The following is a 23,037-nucleotide window of genomic DNA, read 5'->3' as shown; positions in this document are numbered from 1 at the left end:
GTTTAAAAGTTACAAAACTCTTATCAAAGTCAAAATCATACTAGAAAAGAGAGGTTTCTACATTGTGTTTATTTGACAGGATTATGTAAAACACATTTCTGAAAGGACTTTAGTTAACATTATTATCCCAACTATGTTTGCAACTAACATCATTGTTGAACGTTACCTATGTGTTAGCGCTGTATCCACAAGGCTATGGCAACTTGGCGGGTAAATATATAAAAATCATTTGACCGACCATACTTAATACCAGTGTTAATTTTGACAGCAAATTGTGATTTAGTTTTAGTCATAGTCTTTTGACTATAACATTTTAGGCATCTGAATTGTTTTAGTTTTAGTCTAGTTTTAATTAACTATAATACAATTTTAGTAGATTCAATAGACAAAACTTCAGTACTTGTGGTCTGGCGTCTGAGAGGCAGCTTTCTGTGTGCACTTTCGTGTCGTCGCACTTTTTCAGACTTATCCACGTCTGCTCTTCTGAATTTTAACTTTTCAGTATGACTATGGTTGCGCATCTGGCACTGCCGTCTTCTATTTTGCCATCAATTGATAGTATTCAAAAAATACTTGGAAATCATTGAACTTCATGTGATCCTACAAGAGTGATTACTGATAGGCTGTCTGCAAAAAATCGAATCACGTTTTAAAGAAGAAAACAAATCATCCACTGACTTTCAAAGCGGCTACGACTTTCTACTTCGAGGACCTTGATAGAAATGTAGTGGAGTAAAAAGTACGATATTTGTCTTTCAAATGTAGTGAAGTAAAAGTAAAAGTTTCCAGAAAAAATACTACTCAAGGAAAGTACAGATACTCAAAAAGTGTAAAAGTAAATGTACTTAGCTACTGCCCACCTCTGCATTTAAGCCAGTAAGATGTGAACAGAAGCATGAAGGAGAATATGTTGAGTTGTGTGTGATATTTCTGTCATGATACATGTGGTGGTGAACGAATATTGAATCTGTTCACGTCTTTCACGTTTTATCATTAAAGCTTTTTTTGCATTTGTCAAAAGATATTATTTGTCTTCATATTAAATAATTATTAATTAATAAAACATATTCATTTTGTTTTCAGGGATGAATAGACTTTCATCTTTTCACGTCTTTCACGTTTTATCATTAAAGCTTTTTTTGCATTTGTCAAAAGATATTATTTGTCTTCATATTAAATAATTATTAATTAATAAAACATATTAATTTTGTTTTCAGGGATGAAAACACTTTCATCTTTTCAAGTATTTCTGCAGAAATGCCATGATATGGGCATTTACACAGAAAAATGTTATGAGATTGTTTTAAATATTTTTGAAAATACAAATAATAAATGTTGGAAAGAAAACATTAAACTAAACCACCAGTAGGTGGCAGAATGCAAACGTTGTTGTCGCGGGAATATCTAAATCTTACCCAGATACAGCAATGCTATTTTCTGATTGGCTGTTCGGTAGCTATATTTTTTATTTGATTGGCTTGTGCGTGGCAGGGCTTTCTGAACTCTATGTGGAACTCACTTGATTCCTCTAATAGCAGCGCAACTTGGTTGGTGGGCATTATCCTGGAAATTTCTCTGCGTGAGAAATACAAGGTGTGGCGTGTGAGCGAGTTGAAATGCGTGTGTCTCACGCCCAATGTGTGAGATTTGAGAGCCCTGCCCTTCCGTGAGCACTTTGACCGATAATTCAAACTGTCTGGCCCAGCACACGAAGCTTTGCCTCTCCTCCCCAGAGAACGGCGGCAGCAATTCAATTTGTACGCTCCTATGGCCTCTGTCACGGTCCAGCGACACACTAAATCGATCCTCATCCTTGCACCACATATGTAAAAAGTGATTTTTTGACCTTGTAAATAAAGACAGCATAATTGAAGTATATTTTACAAACAAATCCTATTTTGTCTTTTTACTTCAAAATGTCATGTTTAATTGAATAAACTACTTGAGTTTTCATTTTAATTTATTGTGCTTAAATACATAAGTAAATTCAAATGGAACTGCCCAAGTAATATTTACTTAGTGTTTTGTCATCTAATGGACTAATGCAAAAAAATTAAAAATGACAAACGCAAGTAAAACTTACTCCATGAAGCCAGGCAATCTATGCGCATGTTTTCTGGGGTCCTAATGACGCGCAGAGGAAAGCAACGGAACATTTTCTCGAAGTCTGATGATACACGGTAAGTTGTGAAATATTTGTTTATTGGTCAATTTAGTTATGTTTGCAGAAAAGTATTGAGCTATTAGGCTGTCTGCAGTCATGGTGGTTAAAGAGTTTACGCGTTACTGTTATATATAACTTCGAGTTGAGTTTGCTAAAGAACCGAATCATCCGTTATTAGCAAACAGCATCTGTGTCGAAAACAATTGCCCTATGTGTTACATGTAATCTACAAAGAAGTTTAGTACAGTGAACTTTAAGATGAAGTGTGCTCGACGCGAGCGTCGTGTTTATTCATCTTTGTGATTAAATATTTGTGCCCTCACGTGCTATCCGAATTATAAACATAAGTTTCCTAATTTAAAAATTGACATGTACAGCCTCGGAAGTTTTACGAACCCGGGATGATAGACTACCAGAGCCCCGAGATGGGTAAATTAACGTTAGGCCATTAACTTTAAAAGTGATGGAGAAAACCGCCAATCCCCCATTAATTTACATCAACTAAGCTACACTACTTTGTTGATGCATATTAATCAAATTAAACCGAGATTATATCCCTATTGAATAGCTAGTTATACATTTTGTAGGGTATGTGTTCAGGCAGCCTTATATGAGCTAACGTACATTTATTGTTGATATTTACTTGAATGCAGTTGTTGACTGGTCAAATTTCAAATCAATAAGATAAGTATATTTATTCAAATTTGGTATAAAAAAGTATATTTCTGACATTAACATTTCTAACATATGTCCCACAGGTTGCACTCACCATTCAAGCTCATGCCAGGTAAATTGGCAATAATTCTTACAGCATATACCAGTATGACACAGATTTCAATAGATATACATACACATATACATATACAACCACACACACACACAGACACACACACACATATATATATATATATATATATATATGTTGTTGGCAAAAAAAAGTTTATTTGACTACTAAATCTTAAATGTGTTACATTTTATTTTCTTTGTCTTAGATCAAGAATGAGTTTAGAAGGATAACCACAATTCCCCTGGAGCCAACCTTTCTGCAAAAATTGGACCTCTACACTCCAAACCTCCTGGATTTGTTTAAAATGAAGGGTGCAGGCATAAAAATTAGAAGTGTGCTAGATTCACACTTTACTGCAAGGTAAATGTATATTACACATCTGATATCCTGCTGCTTCCTGACTTTATAGATATGCAGTTGTATGTAGATGGAAGTGTACACTGTTAATGCTCACTGCAATTTACTTTTGTTTTTAACAGCAAATTGAAGATAAGCGAGATGCTGTTATTCGTTGCCTGCTAATCATCGGAGGAGCTCATTGAAGTCTTCCAGGTATATTAGATACATTAAAATTTAGTTTGACTTTGGATATGTACAGTACTGCAAAAGGCACATTAGTATTTGTCACGTTACGCTGAGGGAAACTTAAAGAAAACTAAAGTGAGGACTCATGTGCGCGAAGGAATGATTTTTAATATAAAATAAACATAAACAAAACCAAAAAACCCACGAGGGGGGAAAAAACATAACATAACAGAAAACTGAATAACTTGAACATACCAAGGGATCACAGAGAAGGGAGACGTAGACAGAACAACGTACCGACAAGGACTGAGAACACAAGGGAACTATTTAAAGGGTACAAATGAGGCAGGTGATTAGGGAACACAGGTGGGGCAAATTAAACCAATGACAAGATAACAAGGAGGGTGGGAACTAGACTAGGACGGAAAATAACAAACCACCACATGTGCTGCACAGGACAAGACAGGTATGTGACATTACCCCCTCCTTAAGGAGCGGCTACCAGACGCTCCACAAGAACAGGGCAGGACCGGGAGGACAGACCAGGGCGGGACGGGAGGGACGGACCAGGGCTGGACGGGAGGGACGGACCAGGGCGGGACGGACCAGGGCGGGACGGGAGGGACGGACCAGGGCTGGACGGGAGGGACGGACCAGGGCGGGACGGACCAGGGCGGGACGGGAGGGACGGACCAGGGCGGGGCGGGGGGGACGGACCAGGGCGCCCAGGGCGGGGCGGGGGGGACGGACCGGGGCGGGGGGGACGGACCAGGGCGGGGCGGGAGGGACGGACCATGGCGGGGCGGGAGGGACGGACCAGGGCGGGGCGGGGGGGACGGACCAGGGCGGGGCGGGGGGGACGGACCAGGGCGGGGCGGGGGGGACGGACCAGGGCGGGGCGGGGGGGACGGACCAGGGCGGGGCGGGGGGGACGGACCAGGGCGGGGCGGGGGGGACGGACCAGGGCGGGGCGGGGGGGACGGACCAGGGCGGGGCGGGGGGGACGGACCGGGGCGGGGGGGACGGACCAGGGCGGGGCGGGGGGGACGGACCAGGGCGGGGCGGGGGGGACGGACCAGGGCGGGGCGGGGGGGACGGACCAGGGCGGGGCGGGAGGGACGGACCATGGCGGGGCGGGGGGGACGGACCAGGGCGGGGCGGGGGGGACGGACCAGGGCGGGGCGGGGGGGACGGACCAGGGCGGGGCGGGGGGGACGGACCAGGGCGGGGCGGGGGGGACGGACCAGGGCGGGGCGGGGGGGACGGACCAGGGCGGGGCGGGAGGGACGGACCATGGCGGGGCGGGAGGGACGGACCTGGGCGGGACGGGAAGGACAGACCTGGGCGGGACGGGAAGCACAGACAAGGGGGAAACAGAAAAGGAAGGGGAAAACAAGGGAGAGACGAGGATCACAAAAAGTTCAGGCGGCCGGGGGGGCCGGGGTGACCAGCAGAGTTCAGGCGGCCTGCAGAGTTCAGGCGGCCGGGACGGCCAGGGTGGCCAGCAGAGTTCAGGCGGCCGGGACGGCCAGGGTGACCAGCAGAGTTCAGGCGGCCTGCAGAGTTCAGGCGGCCGGGACGGCCAGGGTGGCCAGCAGAGTTCAGGCGGCGCGGGAAGAGCAGGGCGCCGGGGCGGCGCGGGTAGAGCAGGGCGCCGGGGCGGCGCGGGTAGAGCAGGGCGCCGGGGCGGCGCGGGTAGAGCAGGGCGCCGGGGCGGCGCGGGAAGAGCCGGGCGCCGGGGCGGCGCGGGAAGAGCAGGGCGCCGGGGCGGTGCGGGAAGAGCAGGGAGCCGGGGCGGCGCGGGAAGAGCAGGGCGCCGGGGCGGCGCGGGAAGAGCAGGGCGCCGGGGCGGCGCGGGAAGAGCCGGGCGCCGGGGCGGCGCGGGAAGAGCAGGGCGCCGGGGCGGCGCGGGAAGAGCAGGGCGCCGGGGCGGCGCGGGAAGAGCAGGGCGCCGGGGCGGCGCGGGAAGAGCAGGGCGCCGGGGCGGCGCGGGAAGAGCAGGGAGCCGGGGCGGCGCGGGAAGAGCAGGGAGCCGGGGCGGTGCGGGGCGCCCGATCGGCACCTCCGGCACAGCAGTGTCCGCCGTCCCTGATACCACCGGCACGGGGACCACCGGCACAGGGACCACCGGCACACGATCTACCGGCACAGGGACCACCGGCACAGGGACCACCGGCACAGGGACCACCGGCACAGGGACCACCGGAACAGGGACCACCGGAACACGATCCACCGGCACACGATCCACCGGCACAGGGACCACCGGAACACGATCCACCGGCACAGGGACCACCGGCACACGATCCACCGGCACAGGGACCACCGGAACACGATCCACCGGCACACGATCCACCGGCACAGGGACCACCGGCACAGGGACCACCGGCACACGATCCACCGGAACAGGGACCACCGGAACACGATCCACCGGCACACGATCCACCGGCACAGGGACCACCGGAACAGGGACCACTGGGACCGCCACGGAAGGAGCCTTCCTTCTCCTTCTCCGCTTAGAGACCACTGGTACTGGGTCTACCGGAACAGAGTCCACCGGCACCGAGTCCGCCGGCACCGAGTCCATCGGAACCGAGTCAACTGGAAAAGGGTCCACCGGAATGGTTCTCCTCTCCCTGGCCTCTCGTTCCTGCATACGAGCGAGCCCCTCCACCATTGTCTCGAATGAACACCTCTCATACGCACTCCTAAGTATCCAGTCCATAGGCTTATCGAGAGCGTAAAAGAACAAGTCCTTAAGAGACTCTTCATTCATTCTCAATCCCTCCGCCACTCTCAGGAATTCGGCTGCGAAGCTCCTCAAATCTGCCCCTTGTTGGCGGAGGGACGCTAGAGACTGAAACCGGCAAATGCGCTCATAATGAGGGCACGAGACAGTGGGTGCTGGTGGGTGACGTGAATTCCTGCGCTGAGTCCTTGACATGGTCGGTACGTTATGTCACGTTACGCTGAGGGAAACTTAAAGAAAACTAAAGTGAGGACTCATGTGCGCGAAGGAATGATTTTTAATATAAAATAAACATAAACAAAACCAAAAAACCCACGAGGGGGGAAAAAACATAACATAACAGAAAACTGAATAACTTGAACATACCAAGGGATCACAGAGAAGGGAGACGTAGACAGAACAACGTACCGACAAGGACTGAGAACACAAGGGAACTATTTAAAGGGTACAAATGAGGCAGGTGATTAGGGAACACAGGTGGGGCAAATTAAACCAATGACAAGATAACAAGGAGGGTGGGAACTAGACTAGGACGGAAAATAACAAACCACCACATGTGCTGCACAGGACAAGACAGGTATGTGACAGTATTTTCATCCCCAAAATTGTTTTTTACTTTTTATATCCTTGTGCTGTAGTTTGTCAAAAAAAGTGCTATACCGTTCTAAAAAAATGGTGCTATATGGCACTAAAAATGGTTCTTGGCTTGATAGGGGAACCCATTTTGGTGCTAAATAGCACCATATCTTTAAAGGTGCTCTACAGCACTTTTGTCAAATGGTGCTGTGTAAAACCCATAAGAGGTGCTATATATCACATTTTATTTAAAAAATGGTGCTAAACAGCACCTACAGTGGTTCAGGCAGCCTTTTCAATCATAGGGGAACTACTTTAAGTGTTGTATAGCACCAAATCTTGGTGCTTCAGTGGTTCTTCAGCGGTTCTTCACTGGTTCTTTGGGATGACTGATGTGTGATGTAGCACCGCTGCCATACAGAACCTGTTTAAGCCCCTGTATGGTTCTTCAGCGGTTCTTCAGGGTGGTTAAGGTGCTATGTAGCACCACTGCCGTACAAAGAACCTGTTAAGCCCCTTTAAAGATTCTTAACGAGCCAAAGAACCATTGTTGGTGCTGTTTAGCAAAATAAAATGCAAAGAAATAAAATGCAATATGACACCTCTTATGGGTTCTTCACAGTACGATTTGATAAAGGTGCTGTAGAGCACCTTTAAATATATGGTGCTATATAGCACCAAAAGTAGTTCCCCTATAATTACAAGCCAAGAACCACTTGTAGTGCTATAGCACCATTTTTTTTAGAGTGTATGAAATATCAGTTTAAATTCCTAAACATTAATTTTGCCATTGTTTGTAATAATCTAGAGATTTTTGTATGCACAGGGAGTCTGACAACTGTTGGTGCTCCACAGAAGGTCTGGTCTCACAATCATTTAGTCTGTCTATTATAACATGAAGAAAGAGATACAATTGAGACAGCCTAAATACATGCAAAGCTACCTGAAAAACGTCTCGGTTACGTATGGTAACCCTCGTTCCCTGAAGGAGGGAACGGAGACGTACGTCGGACGTACCGACGAATTGGGATCACTTCTGGGAGCCCCTATCAGCTTCGAGCTATCTAGAACCGGCCAATGAACAATTGGCGTGCGAGATTTGCATCTCGCGCTCCGCCCCGCGCCGCGGGTATAAACAGGAAGCGAGAGCGAATGCACGCTGTTTTTCACTGAGGAGCCACACGTAGTGGCTCGACCTGCAGTGATGGTACAGCAACTGTGGCGACGGGACGTACGTCTCCGTTCCCTCCTTCAGGGAACGAGGGTTACCATACGTAACCGAGACGTTCCCATTCAGTCGGTCACGTTCAACGTACGTCGGACGTACCGACGAATTGGGATCCCCTATGGAAAACGCCATAGTTACTACCACTTCCAGCGCCCAGCGATGAGCCCCACGGACCCCGATCTGATGCGGGCGGGTAGGTTCACGCAGGGAGAGTCCAAGCTGCTGTTCCGCAAGACCCATTCAGCTGACTGTATTGGATAACGCTGGGAAGCGTGCCTGTGAGGGCAGCTGCGGAAGCCACATCATGCCCAGAGGGAGTTAACATGTGGAGAATACACGTATGGGCTGGCCGTGGGCAGCACAACATACGGAAGTCCCAGGGGTGGCCCCGGCCAATTAGGAGGGAGACAACACGTACCTGGGACGGCAGAGGAACTCTGCCGAGGGAAAGACACGGGCTCGCCGTAGGGAGCCGTACCGTGGAAGAATACACATATGGGACCGCCGTGGGGGTCACTACATACGGAACCCAGCCTAACACAAGTTCCACCAATGCATACGAGTGTTAGACCTGGCGTCGAACGCTCCGCCACGTCCGACTGCCGCGGGTTGCGGAGGACTCAACAGGGTTCGCCGTTCCGGGGAACTCGACTGGAGCAGAATAAGCGCACGCATCCGTCTACCATAGGGGAGGGAATGGCGCAGCAAGCCGACACTAGAACAGGCATTTCGGTGTTACTGACTATGGGAAGTGAGCACACAGGAAGATACCGGCTCTACACGGAGGCTATAGAATCTAGCGAACGTGTTAGGTGTCGCCCAGCCCGCAGCTCTACAAATATCTGTCAGCGAGGCGCCACGAGCCAGCGCCCAGGAAGAGGCAACACCCCTAGTGGAGTGGCTCTTAACCCGAGCGGGCAGGGCACGTCTTGGGACTGATAAGCCAAGACGATGGCATCCACTATCCAGTGGGCCATCCTCTGCTTGGAGACAGCCTTTCCCTTCTGCTGTCCTCCGTAACAGACAAAGAGCTGCTCTGAGGTCCTGAAGCTTTGCGTTCTGTCCACGTAAGTCCGGAGAGCACGGACGGGACAGAGAAAAGCTAGGGCTGGGTCTGCCTCCTCCGAAGGCAGCGCTTGCAGGCTCACCACTTGGTCCCGGAAGGGAGTAGCGGGAACCTTGGGCACGTATCCAGGCCGGGGTCTCATGATCACATGAGAGTTACCGGGCCCGAATTCCAGGCACGATTCGTCGACCGAAAATGCCTGCAGGTCCCCTACCCTCTTGATGGAGGCCAACGCAATCAGGAGTATAGTCTTTAACGACAGGATTTTCAACTCAGATGACTGCAGAGGCTCAAAGGGTTCTCTCTGTAGTGCAGTAAGCACCAGAGCTAAGTCCCAAGAGGGTATAGAGGGAGGACGAGGCGGATTTAATCTCCTCGCTCCCCTAAGGAACCTGACTATCAGATCGTGCTTACCTAGAGATTTCCCATCTACGAGCTCATGATTAGCGGCGACATAGACCTTGAGGGTGGAGGGAGACAGCCTTCGCTCCAACCCATCCTGTAGAAAGGTAAGCACAGATGCGATCGAACATCTTCGGGGGTCTTCTCGGCGAGAAGAGCACCAATCGACGAACAGGTTCCACTTCAACGCATAGAGGCGCCTCGTAGAGGGGGCTCTAGCGGAAGTGATGGTGTCAACTACCGCTTGCGGTAGGTCACCTAGAACCTCCGCGTCCCGTCCAGGGACCAGACATGGAGTTTCCAGAGGTCTGGACGCGGGTGCCATAGGGTGCCCCGTCTCTGAGTCAGGATGTCCTGCCTCAGAGGAATGGGCCAGGGAGGTGCTGTCGCAAGGAGCACTAGTTCCAGGAACCAAGTCCGGTTGGGCCAATACGAGCGACCAACAGGACCTGCTCCTCGTCCTCCCTGACTTTGCACAGTGTCTGCGCAAGAAGGCTCACTGGGGGAAACGCATACTTGCGTTCTTCCCGGGGCCAGCTGTGGGCCAGGGCATCCGACCCGAGGGTCCCCTCGGTCAAGGAATAAAACCACTGACAGTGGGTCGTCTCTGGGGAGGCAAACAGGTCTACCTGTGCGGCCCCGAAACGACTCCAGATTAGCTGGACCGCCTGGGGATGGAGTCGCCATTCTCCCGGAAGTACCTGCTGACGTGACAGCTCGTCGGCCGCACGATTGAGCAGGCCCGGAATGTGAATAGCACGAAGCGACCTCAGATGCTTCTGACTCCATAAGAGGAGATGGCGGGCGAGTTGCGACATGCGACGGGAGCGTAGACAACCCTGTTTGTTGATGTACGCTACGGCCGCAGTGTTGTCCGTCCGAACCAGAACGTGCTTGCCTCTGAGCGGCACTTTGAAGCGGCTGAGTGCAAGACGAACTGCTAACAACTCGAGGCAATTGATATGCCATTGCAGCTGAGGCCCCGTCCACAGGCCCGAAGCTGCAAGCCCGTTGTACGTGGCACCCCAACCCGTGGATGAGGCATCCGTGGAGACAACGGAGTGCCTGGACACTTGTTCTAGGGGGACTCCCGCCCGGAGAAACAAAGGGTCCGACCACGGGCCGAAGGTTTGGCGGCACCTCGGAGTCACTTGGACGCGGAGGGAACCGCTGTGCCACGCCCATCTCGGGACTCGATCGTGTAGCCAGCGTTGAAGCGGTCTCATATGAAGCAATCCGAGCGGCGTTACTGCAGCTGCGGATGCCATATGCCCCAGGAGCCTCTGAAAATGTTTCAGTGGAACCGCTGTCCTGCCTTTGAACGAATTCAGGCAGTTCAACACCGACTGGACGCGCTCCTCGGTGAGGCGCACAGTCATGGCGACCGAGTCTATCTCCATACCGAGAAAAGAGATCCTCTGCGTGGGGCAGAGTTTGCTCTTCTCCCAGTTGACCCGAAGTCCCAACTGGCTGAGGTGACTGAGCACCTTGTCCCTGTGTTCGCACAACTGCCCTCGCGACTGGGCAAGAATCAGCCAGTCGTCGAGGTAGTTGAGGATGCGAACACCATGCTCTCTCATGGGAGCAATGGCCGCCTCCGCAACCTTCGTAAAGACGCGGGGCGAGAGGGACAGGCCGAAGGGTAAGACGCGGTACTGACATGCCCGTCCCTCGAACACGAAGCGCAGAAAGGGCCGGTCGAGGGGAAACGAGAATGAAAGTACGCGTCCTTCAGGTCGATCGCTGCAAACCAATCTTGGGGACGGACGCACCTGAAGATGTGCTACTGCGTTAGCATTCTGAACGGCAGCCTGTGAAGGGACCGGTTCAAGAATCGCAGGTCCAAGACCGGCCATAACCCGCCGCCTTTCTTGGGTACAATGAAGTACGGGCTGTAGAACCCGGACCTCATATCGGCTGGAGGGACCGGCTCCATCGCGTCCTTCGCCAGTAGGACTGCGATCTCCGCCCGGAGCACGGGGGCGCTCTCCTTCGCTACTGGGAAGTGAACGCCCCCAAACTTAGGGGGACGCCTGGCGAACTGAATCGCATAGCCGAGTCTGATGGTACGGCCCCGAGACGGGCTGGGAAGCTCTAGCCAGGCTTCCAGACAACAAGCAAGGGGATTAACCACAGACGTACCCGCAGCGGGGCAGCGACGCGGAATGCAGGGATCCGACTCGGACGGCATGGAGCGGCCCGAAGTGAGATCTGAGTGTGCTGTGCAACACTTACCTGCGTCCGCGGAGGGGGCGTGCGAGTGTGGGGAGGCCGCTTGAGTGCGTTCCCACAGCCGGCGCCCCCTGCTGGCGAAGGGAGAGGCGTCTGAGGGTGGCGAGGCATGGGAGCGTCGACCACCGCCAAGCGCGCTCCCAAATGAAGGAGGGGCTGAGCGTGGCAAGGCTTTGTGGCGTTGCGCACGGTCTGCCTCACCTCCTTCCTCAGCGGGGAACAAGAGTGGCGAGGCATAGCGTCGCGCACTGTTGTCCACGCACCGCTGAGAAGAGGGGAATGAGAGTGGCGAGGCTTTGTAGCGTCACACACTGCCATTCTCGCCCTCTTGTGGGGAGGGGAATGAAAGCGGCGAGGCTCTGTAGCGTCACACGCTGCCATTCCTGAACTCCCGAGACCCCGAGGTATTGGAACTGCTCTTTTTTTTTTTTTTTTTGGTACCACTGGCTGTTTTTAACATCAGTGGCGGAACAGAATTACTAATGGTTTTCCACCCGGCCCTCCTCCGGGGAAGATCAGTTCCAGACCAAATCCGGGTCAATTGTGTTTCTGGACCAGGGTGGACATCGTCTAGCCAAGGGCCAGCGCTGTGCGCAGCTCAACCTCAGCTCAGAACTACCCTTGTGCACTAAGCAGGGCGGAGGTGGCCTGCCAGTGGCACTGCCACCCCACCGATGAGGGTAGTGAGAGAGAGGAAAACTTTATACAGATTATGGCCCTATTGGTGTTCCATATTTTGGCACCAATAGTTCCACAATGCCAAAGCCTTCCAATGCACATCCGAAAAAAGGCAAGGGGCAGGCAAGGCGATTTACGCGTTGCACTATGCCTCAGCCATCCGGGAAAGCATGGCTGTCAAGTATGAATCTGATTCAGCACGAGCGCCCACTATTACGGTGGGAATCTCAGCATCATCTTCATTTTCAACACATAACAGCCCTCTCTCCGATGCAGCGATTGACATCTGTCCTCTGCTAGAGCCCCAAATGAAATGCTAGGTCCCCTTTCAAGGACCAGCAGTCCCATCTGTAAGCTACCAGCAGACACGTGAGACAGTGGGCATGGCCGTGAGACGGCACACGGCGCGCTGATCACTCAAGCCCTTATGAAAAAGGCAAGACGAACAGCGCGCCGACGTGGCCATGCTCTCGTGAGAGAGCATAGACCACCCACGAACACAGTCTCAACATGCTTGCGATGCGATAGAGGAGTGAGGGGCCCACAGAGATGTACGCGGCGGGGAAACCTCACTGTAATCCTCAGGCCACCCAGGCTTATCAGCCAAAATAGTCCCCCCCCTGGTGCACCAGAAAAGAGACTAGATCGGGGTATAAGCGAAGGGACTCAACCCCGTTTGAGGCATCATAGTCTCGACCGCGCATCGAAGGCGCCGAGTGACGCGCGCAGAGTTGCCGTGGCGACCCGCGCTGTCACCCGGCAGCCAGACGGCACACGGCGCGCTGAACACTCAAACCCTCACGCGGAAGGTGAGATGACCAGCGCGTCGACGTGATCCCGTTCCCCTGGGAGAACATGGATCACCCACGACACAGTCTCAACATGTTTATGCGAGAGGGATTGTGGCCGTCAGGACAGGAAACAACCGCATCCAGAAACGCACGGGTGGAATGCCATCTTGAAAAAGACGCAGCGTCACCCGTGTACTCTTTTGTGAGGAAACGCTCTGTGCTGAAGCACTCAGGGGGAAACGCGACAGCGCACGGGATTATAGTGCAGCCCGTGCCTGTACTCAATACAGGAAAACGCCCAAACCAGACCAACAGAAATTTGTTGCTGTGAAAACAGCAGTTTTCTCTGTAGCGCAGAGACAGCTGATGAGTCTTCCGCGGTCCCGCTGGAATGTGCCGTCTCTCCAACACGCGTTTCTCCTCTTCTCCGGTTCTTTCAAACTCTTTAATGTCTTGCTGATAGCAGCGAACTCAATTTGAGTCGTCTTCATCTGCCGTGTGGCTCCGAAGTGAATGACAGCGTGCATTCCCTCTCGCTTCCTGTTTATACCCGCGGCGCGGGGCGGAGCGCGAGATGCAAATCTCGCACGCCAATTGTTCATTGGCCGGTTCTAGATAGCTCGAAGCTGATAGGGGCTAGGGTTGGGAACCGAGAACCGGTTCTTATGCAGAACCGAAACTGATTTTTTAAAAATACCAGAACCGTGCGAAATTCCTAAGTTTCGGTTCCGAAAACGGTTCTGGTGCAATGTGTGTGCGAAGCGCTGGAAGCGAGTGACAGCCAGTGTTGCCAGGTCCGTGGTTTTCCCGCGGAATTGGGCTACTTAAACACTGTTGACACGGGCTGTGTTTCATGTCCGCGGGTTGAAGCGATTGTGCAATTGTGCGGGTTTTGTTGTGAAAACCTGGCATCATGAATATTAATTACGTTGCCTGCCGCTTCCAGGAGTGCAACGCAGTTCAGCCTGAAAGCCCTCGCGCTACACATTTATGGTTTTGCGTCAGATATTTTCTCGTTGACCACCAGCATGGCGAAGAGAAAGTCACAAGTATGGATTCATTTCCAAAGAATGAATGATAATGAAGCAAAATGTAACACATGTGAAAAGTTAATAACATGCAAAGGAGGCTGCACTAGCAATTTGACAAAACATTTGCTACAGCACAGAGTGCCACAGGGCTTATAACAGATTTATAGTGAAAGGCCTATATATATATATATATATATATATATATATATATATATATATATATATATATATATATATATATATATATATATATATATGTATATATGTGTGTATGTATATATATATATATATATATATGTGTGTATGTATATATATATATATATGTATGTATATATATATATATATATATGTATGTATGTATGTATGTCTGTCAACCGTTGAGTCACCATGGTTTAGGTAAGCGTTTAGGCACAATTACCTTTGTAATGCTGAATTGCAATTTATTATTTACAAGTTCACTGAATAACTGAATTACTATTAAATTAATATACAACTAATTAATAAATATAACTAATAAATATAATTTATAACTTGGTTTTATTCAGAGACAGAGAGATAAAATGTAATAAGACAATTTCAGAGGTGTTCATTTGAAAAAAAATGTGTTGCAAGAATGGCTTAATTAATACTGTAATATATGTACAGTACAGGACTTTTTTGACATTGCCAACCTGTAAATTAATTTTAGAGCAAGTAATAAACACAAAATGGATTGTTTGAGTTGCGTATTGTGCCTTTTTCCTTTACCACTATTTGTTTAATAATTTTAATGGAACCGGAATCGGAACCGGAATCGTTAGGCGGAACCGCAACCAGAACCGGAACCGGAAAATTTCTCACGATTCCCAACCCTAATAGGGGCTCCCAGAAGTGATCCCAATTCGTCGGTACGTCCGACGTACGTCGAACGTGACCGACTGAATGGGAACTATATCAAGTGTACCCAGTCCAAAAACTGCTTTAAGTGCAAAGGGTGATCACACCAAATATTGATTTAGTCCATAGAAGGTAAAATAAAATCAATTATGAAAGCATTTTAAAGGCATCCCCACTTTGCAGAATTTTTACACAAGTGCCTAAAATTTTTTACAGTACAGTAGCTTTGCAGGTAGTAATTTAAGTGTCTTGCAGACAGTTCTTCTTGATTTAGTCTGTCTTAATTGTTTCCCTCTTTCTTCATGTAATAACAGATTTAATGATGGTGAGACCAAATCTCTGTGTGGGACTTTTGTCACATAAAATTAAAGAGAACATACAACTTACTGTACATGATTGTAACCACTTTGCACTTATTTGTGTATTTGACAGGATGACAGCAGAGACATGATTAAAGATAGCTTCACCAAGCATGTGATGAAGATCATGGTACTGGGCAGCACTGCAGGAGAGGAAAATGCTAACATAGCTGACTTCATTGAGGGGACTGAGGTGCTGTTGTAAGAATCTCACAAATGCTTGCCTTGTGCTCATGGGCTTCATTTACTCCCTGAACTTAAGCTAACTTTTTTCAGCAAGTGAGATTGTTCTAAAAAGGTTTTTTTGTTTTGTTGTTTTTTTCAGGAGTGTTTTTCAAATAAAACTCAAGGAAAATATCTGTCAGTGTGTTTTTTTGTTGTTGAAAACATCAGTAGTAATATATCACAAATTATATTAAGTAATGTTTAAATAATATTTGAAGTAAAGGTTACTCAGGATAACTAAAAAAGATAACTAGGATTCTTATGTAAAAGACATGCAATAAATCATATTATATTTATAAGCATTACTTAAGTAACATTTACAAACAAAGAGTCATTAAAATGTACTGGGAATTCCCAAGTAAACTTAAACATTTCTAATTAAAGCTATTAATAATTATGTATAGATTTTACTAGCCTTTTCTGAGTGAAAATTGTTTCCAAGCTTTTTTCAAGTAAATCCTACTCCACATTTTTTACAGTGTAATTACAATCCGTTGACCGCGTGTGTTACGTTAACTATAACCTTTTGAAACTATGCTAACTAGTTTAACACCCGCCGGAACACTTTAAACACTAGTTCAACAACTTATCCAAAATAAAACCGCTGCCATCAATGTAACCGAGCTTTTGTATCGGGTTCGGCTAAACACTTTCACATGATGAAATAAATGAAAACGAGACTTGAAACTTCCATGAACAGTGCACTTTTAATTCTCCCACATCTTCACCACATGTTCTCCAGGGACCAACAGTAACCTCCTTCGCATGCCCATCCCTCTCTTGCCTACGGCAAGTCCCTAAGGACAGAATGTATTACACATAAATGTAACATCCCTATAACCTTAACTTTGACTGAGAATTTAATCTGTTACAGTAATTTAGTTGATGTATTTAATTTAGTTTAGTAATTAAATTTATTTGGATATTTAGTTGAAATTTAAGTTGTGAAAGCTGGCTGCTCAACAGTTGTTTAGTTGCTGAGAGAGCAATCGTGCCCTAAATCCTTTTTAAGAAATTCTTAAAAGAAAACCTTGTCCTCAGGCTGAATGGTGTTTCTCTCAAGGTGGTCCATTCTCAACTAGAGGTGTAGTGGTTGCTATGAAACTGAGCATAAAAAACAAACGGTGCTCTAAAAGCAGTAATTTGGGCCTTGTTGAGTTCTGGAGATGTATTTGGTCTTGTAAATAATACTGCCTTAATTATTTATTTAGAAAGGAATTGTTGTAAATATATTATTGCAACTAAATATCTATTTTCAACCTACTAGCATTCACTACTGGTTAAAAGTTTGGAATAATTTAATTTGTTTTAAATATCGTTGAAAGAAATCTCTTATGCTCACCAATAATTTATTTTATAATAGTTTTCTATGTGAATATTTTTTTAAATTGTAATTAATCCCTGTGATCAAAGCTAAATTTTCAGCATCATTACGCCAGTCTTCAGTGTTACATGATCTTTCAAAATCATTCTAATATTCTGATTTAGTGCTCAAGAAACACTTGCTAAAAGTTTTGCTGATTAATATTTTTGTGGAAACTATGAAACAGATGGTGTAAGATTAAAAAAAGTTAATTAATACTTTTGTTCAGCAAAAACATTAAATTGATCAAAGTGACAGTAAAAACATTTATAATGTTACAGAAAATTTCTATTTCAAATAAATGCTGTTCTATTCATCAAAGAATCCTGAAAAACTATCATGGTTTCCACAAAAATATTAAGCAGCAAAAACTATTTTCAACATTTATAATAATAAAAAACATGTATTAACATGTATTAACTGAGCAACAAATCAGCATATTAGAACGATTTGTGAAGCATCATGTGACACTGAAGACGAGGAAATTCAGGGCTGCGTTCAGCCCCAACAAAACGTTGCAAAACGTTTTTTAAACGGAAACGGTGCTGCGTTGAACACCCTGTTCTGAAGACGCAAGAGTTGCAGCTAAGGCAGCTGAGAAGGCCATTCTTTGTGTTGTTTTCGAGGAATTTTCGAAGCCTGATGAAATCGATATAAATACGTGTAAAATACATGCAGGCACTGCCCTTACCGTCCAGAATAAAAGACACCATCCCAATCCCATTTAATGAACCTTTTTTTTTTTTAATCTCCTGGTAATTTTATTTTATTTTAGTTCTAGTTCTTACTTTTTTAATAGCTTGTATTTTCTTTCTCATTTTTATGTAAAGCACTTTGAAATTTGCCTTGCAATGAAGCTAAAAATATAAATAAATACATCATCATGTTGATATATATGCTGTTTTTTTTTTTTTACGACAATCTTCTAATATCTTCAATTGTTGCGTATACTGAGCTGTTGTAAACATCTTTATCCATTTGTAAACATCTTCACTTGGACCCATTGTATCTTTAATACCGCGTGGTTTATATAGCCTACATGTTGCTGCTGATTGGGCTGACATTTTTGACACACCCACCAAAAGAGATAAAACGCATCTCAAACCTGTTGCACACTGTTACACACCATTTCCAGGAAACATGACGTTCAACCGGAAACCGTAGCAAAACGTTGCGCACCGGTTTGAGCTTTGAACGTGCCCCAGCTTTGCCATGACATATTATAAAATAGAATAGTTATTTTAATAATATTTTACTGCATTTTTGATCGAACTGTTTCAAAACACATCTTATCTTAATGATTCCAAACTTTTGAGTAGGCTAAATGAGAAAATGGTTCTTCAGTGTGTAACCTTACTAGGCAAACCAGGAGTTGGCATGAGTTAAAGTTCTACACACACATAGGCAAAGGTGTATACCAAATATGCCATTAAGCGGCCCTTTTCGACTGATGCCTTTTCCTCCCTTTCTTTCTCTCAATGAGCCATGAGTAAGAGTAGAAATGTTGAATGAAGTGGGTGGCCTCTTCAGAGGCCTCTTTCGCTTTATTTGTGCCACGTGACCATCTGTGAGGCCATTGAGTTCATATGGAGTGCTGCATTGAGCACAGGCCTGGTCGCCCGCCCACTTTTTTTTTACCCTATCTTTTTCTCCCGCATCGTGGCGGCTTTGGGAGGGGCCGTTCTCAGAGACGAGCTGCAGTGGCAGCACCAGACACACATGAGACTTCCCTGGTGCGTGTGGGGTTGTATGAGACAGACAGACATTAGAGAAGGTAGTTGTGCCTGAGAGTTGTAGGTCTTTGTGCACCTTTGCATTTGCTTGGCATCATTGTGAGTAAATGGTTCTTCAGTGTGTATTTTTAGCGTATGCTTGTGTTCTCATAGATTATGTGATTGCATGTCAGCTAACGTTTTTTTTTGGCTTGCCGCCTTTGTTTCTCACATATGTTGCCATCCCAGGGTTAATGATGGTATGTGTTGTGCATGCGTGTGGTTTGTGTCAGAGGAGTACCTGCATCTCAGAGTAGCTGATCTCTGAGGCAGGAGGCAGGGGGAGGGGAAGTTCACATAGGGTAAGGGTTGTTGTTTCAGACAGCTCTGAGGCAGGAGAACGCTGCTCTTTCTCACTGCATTCCAAGCAGCCGGAGGCTGCATAGATGTGGCGTGCATCAAGGGCAGCAGGTTTTAATAGACAGACCTCAGAAACTACAGTCAAAGCTATGTTCTAAATAATACTACACTGTAACTAACTGTTGTGGCTTTTAAAGAGTTAATTTGCAAAACTTAGTCGCAGAATTTGCGCACCCATGATCTGATGAATGAACGTTGTGTATGCAACTATGCATAGAGTTGTGTATGCGATTGACTCTGGACCATGCTTACACACTCTTTTACTGCTGTGAATGTAGTAATGACATAAACAGAACAGTTTTAATCACATTTTGATTAAATATGAAAACACTAAAATTACATTAAATCATTTTTCTACGCATTTAGGCTAAAAATAGCAATATTAGTAGTGGTTGCACTGCTAAAACGGCAAAGATTCTATGGGTCAGAAGAATTACGCTTTGAATTATCAAAAATAATACAGAAATATTCATATAACAGAAATCTTTTGTGTTAAAGGGGTGGTAAAACACATTCTTTTGAAGGCTTGATTGTGTTTGTGGGGTGCACTGTAACGTGTTCATGCTTTGTTTAAAACATTTTTTCATTATTTTTCATATATTTTACCTTTATTATACACTGCTCTGTCCCTCCTTGTAAAAACGGTCTAATGGTTTCCGGGTTGTATGAAGCCGGTCCATCAAAAATACGCAATGGCCGCAGATTGGTTAGCTGGCCCAGTGTGTTGTGATTCGCTAACCGCCTAGTGCACGTTTGTCGGAAACATCACGCCCCTTACTTTTACTGGTAGACTGTGCTTTGGGTAGTATTAGAAACAATATGGCGTCAATAAAACCAAACCAATTTGTGCCCGAATCAGACCCAGACAATTTTAGTGAAGAGCAGAACCTGTTCAGTCCTCGAGTAAAGACTTCGGATCTATAGTGATCGATACTGAATGGCACTAGGGGTGTAACGGTACACGTATTCGTACCGAACCGTTTCGGTACATTGCTTTCGGTTCGGTGCGCGTGTGTACCGAACGGTTACGAATGCAATTTTTAACAGTTAACAGTCGGCTTGTTTTAAGCGCGGAACACACTTCAATCCTAGTTCCCACTCGAACATATTAAGTATTCAGTCCATTTTATCACGAAATTCAAACGATAAATGCTGTTTTGACGCTCTTTAATGTGACGACTGATCACTGAAGGCGCGTCAATTCAAGCGGCCGCGGCGCGCGAGTGAACACGATCATCTCTTCCAGAAGAATAAACATGAATTAATATCTTAAGGTATGTTGAGGATAACATTTACTGAAACGTATCATATGTCGTGTAATTGCTCAATCAGTGTTTCAATCGCAGAAAAACGTCAAACAGCTTGTAAACAATGTCAAGCAGCATCATTTACCTCAGTGTCAGAAGTCATTCAGTGTCCACAGCTGTTAATTCACTGGAGAAATCAACTCTTTCACTATATGCACTATATTAGCCTATATATATTAAAGGGTTAGTTCACCCAAAAATGAAAATTCTGTCATTAATTACTTACCCTCATGTCGTTCGACACCCGTAAGACCTACGTTCATCTTCGGAACACAAATGAAGATATTTTAGTTGAAATCTGATGGCTCTGAAAGGCCTCCATTGGCACAATGCACAGTACACTCTCAAGACCCTTAAAAGGTACTAAAGACGTTGTTACAAAGTCCATCTCATTACAGTGGTTCTACAATAACTTTATGGAGTGACGAGAATAGTTTTTGTGCGCAAAAAAATCCTAAATAACGACTTATATAGTGATGACGATTTCAAAACACAGCATCATGAAACTTCGAAGCGTTATGAATCAGTGAGTCGAATCATGATTTGGATCGAGCTGTCAAACCGCCAAACTGCTGAAATTTGGCGATCCAAACTGCTGAATCGACTCACTGATTCATAACGCTTCGAAGCTTCATGATGCCGTGTTTTGAAATCGTCATCACTAAATAAGTCGTTATTTAGGGTTTTTTTGCGCACAAAAACTATTCTCGTCACTCCATAAAGTTATTGTAGAACCACTGTAGTGAGATGGACTTTGTAACGACGTCTTTAGTACCTTTTAAGGGTCTTGAGAGTGTACCGTGCATTGTGCCAATGGAGGCCTTTCAGAGCCATCAGATTTCAACTAAAATATCTTAATTTGTGTTCCGAAGATGAACGGAGGTCTTACGGGTGTCGAACGACATGAGGGTGAGTAATTAATGACAGAATTTTCATTTTTGGGTGAACTAACCCTTTAATTCTACTTAAACTGTTAGTGATGTCTTGATTATTTAATGCTATGTTTAGATAAATCTGTCATGAAAATGACAGTCACTAAGATTATATTTCAACAACGAATTGAAGAAAAAATATAATTTTATAATTAGATTTAGGAGTTAATGCAAAAACTGCCTTATGTGAAGTTTACATGTTTGCACACAATGTGTTATTTGAGTGTTGATTATCTTTAAGAAACTTTTAGTTATAATTTAATTAATTTAAGGACAGACACAATTTTTTCAGTAAACCACTGTTTAATAAAAAATAAATAAATACATTTTTTTTTTAAACTGCTGTACCGAACTCGTACCGAACCTTGACTTCAAAACCGAGGTATGTACCGAACCGTCAGTTTTGTGTACCGTTACACCCCTAAATGGCACTGATACTTTTGTATTTTTAGAACGATTATAGCCAAATATCTGTTGCAAGAACTATTAACCCAAAACGAACACTAAACATTGGCTTTACTATAGTAGCCAAATCAAACACAGAACCATGTTTAGCATGCCCGTAGATAAACAATACATAAAAGCTCTAATCAAAGAATAATTTACACTAATGCCAAGTTCGCTGTTGAGATTTAAAAAAAAAGTTTGCTACATTAGGTGTTTGTTGGATAACGTTAAGTATGAATGAGCATTGTCATCTGTGTACTTCCTTGCTACAACGTACAATTAACAATACAAACTATTACAGGAAAACACATAGACGAAAAATAAATCACACTTACAGGTTGTGGCCCGTAAACGGCTTCTGTTTTTAAATCCATCTTTCAGGACAAGCCGTTGTGCGAATCCTGCATTGAACTCGCGAAGATTGTGGAAGCTTTCCTCCGCGAAATGTGCAGCGGGAGCCGCGCGCGCCCGTTGTGCTTTCACACTGGCAGTGTTTGTCTCGCGCAGCTGAACCGCGGCTCGTGTATTGCAAATACAGACGAATATTGTCCATTATGTCACATTTTCCGGTCTTCTCCTCTGACCCCTGTCTGTCTCGTGCTTTGATTTATGATGGGCAGCATATATCTGCTGCAAATGCGACCTGTTCCCCTCTGTCTCATACACACATGCATATAACATGTTGTATGTTAAACACACTGCAACGCACCCCCGTTCCTAGGAAGACTGAACAAAGTGGACCTGCAATCCGGATGAAAATAACAGCGTTTCGTCTGCATTGCGGCAACAACACTCCAGCCTACCAACTATACCAAAACAACAGAGCTGCGGGGAAGAAGCGATACAAAATGGCCTCGCCCCCCCCTATTTCATATTCTTTGAGGAGGGGTTTATGTAAATATTGGGGCTGGTGATGTCAGCAACCCTGGAGGAATGTCTAGTAGTCCCTACTGGCCGTTTGCTGTAGTTATTAGAAATTGATTTCTTTAAAGGCAGATATCTCCCTTTGCCAGAGGTGGAAAGAGTAACAAAATATTCTACTCAAGTAAAAGTACTATTACTTCAATGAAATTTTACTTAAGTAGAAGTAAAAGTACTTGTCTAAAAATGTACTCAAGTAAAAGTAAAAAGTAGTTAATTTAAAATGTACTCAGAGTAAAAGTTACTGAG

At 46.2% G+C, this 23,037-nt stretch overlaps 1 protein-coding gene and 1 long non-coding RNA gene across 2 annotated transcripts in view; both read left to right on the top strand.

Moving 5' to 3' along the window:
• The first annotated feature begins 3,190 nt into the window (after window positions 1-3,190).
• On the top strand, window positions 3,191-15,647 carry LOC307135247. Its single transcript, XR_013817649.1, has 3 exons — window positions 3,191-3,311; window positions 3,431-3,503; window positions 15,535-15,647. It is a non-coding gene; the product is annotated as an uncharacterized lncRNA (long non-coding RNA).
• Window positions 15,648-18,735: 3,088 nt separating this feature from the next.
• Window positions 18,736-23,037, top strand: part of LOC307135238 (RAC-alpha serine/threonine-protein kinase) — a 79,348-nt gene continuing 75,046 nt past the window's right edge. Inside the window, exon 1 of the mRNA XM_079831505.1 lies at window positions 18,736-18,823. The gene's annotated coding sequence lies outside the window, so the exon portion shown is untranslated. The remainder of the gene's footprint in view (window positions 18,824-23,037) is intronic.

Source organism: Gobio gobio (genome assembly GCF_949357685.1).
Source record: "Gobio gobio genome assembly, chromosome: 12".
In the NCBI taxonomy this organism is placed as follows: Eukaryota; Metazoa; Chordata; class Actinopteri; order Cypriniformes; family Gobionidae; genus Gobio; species Gobio gobio.
The sequence above is the reverse complement of the archived record's forward strand: the minus strand, read 5'-3'. Positions and strand labels throughout refer to the sequence as shown.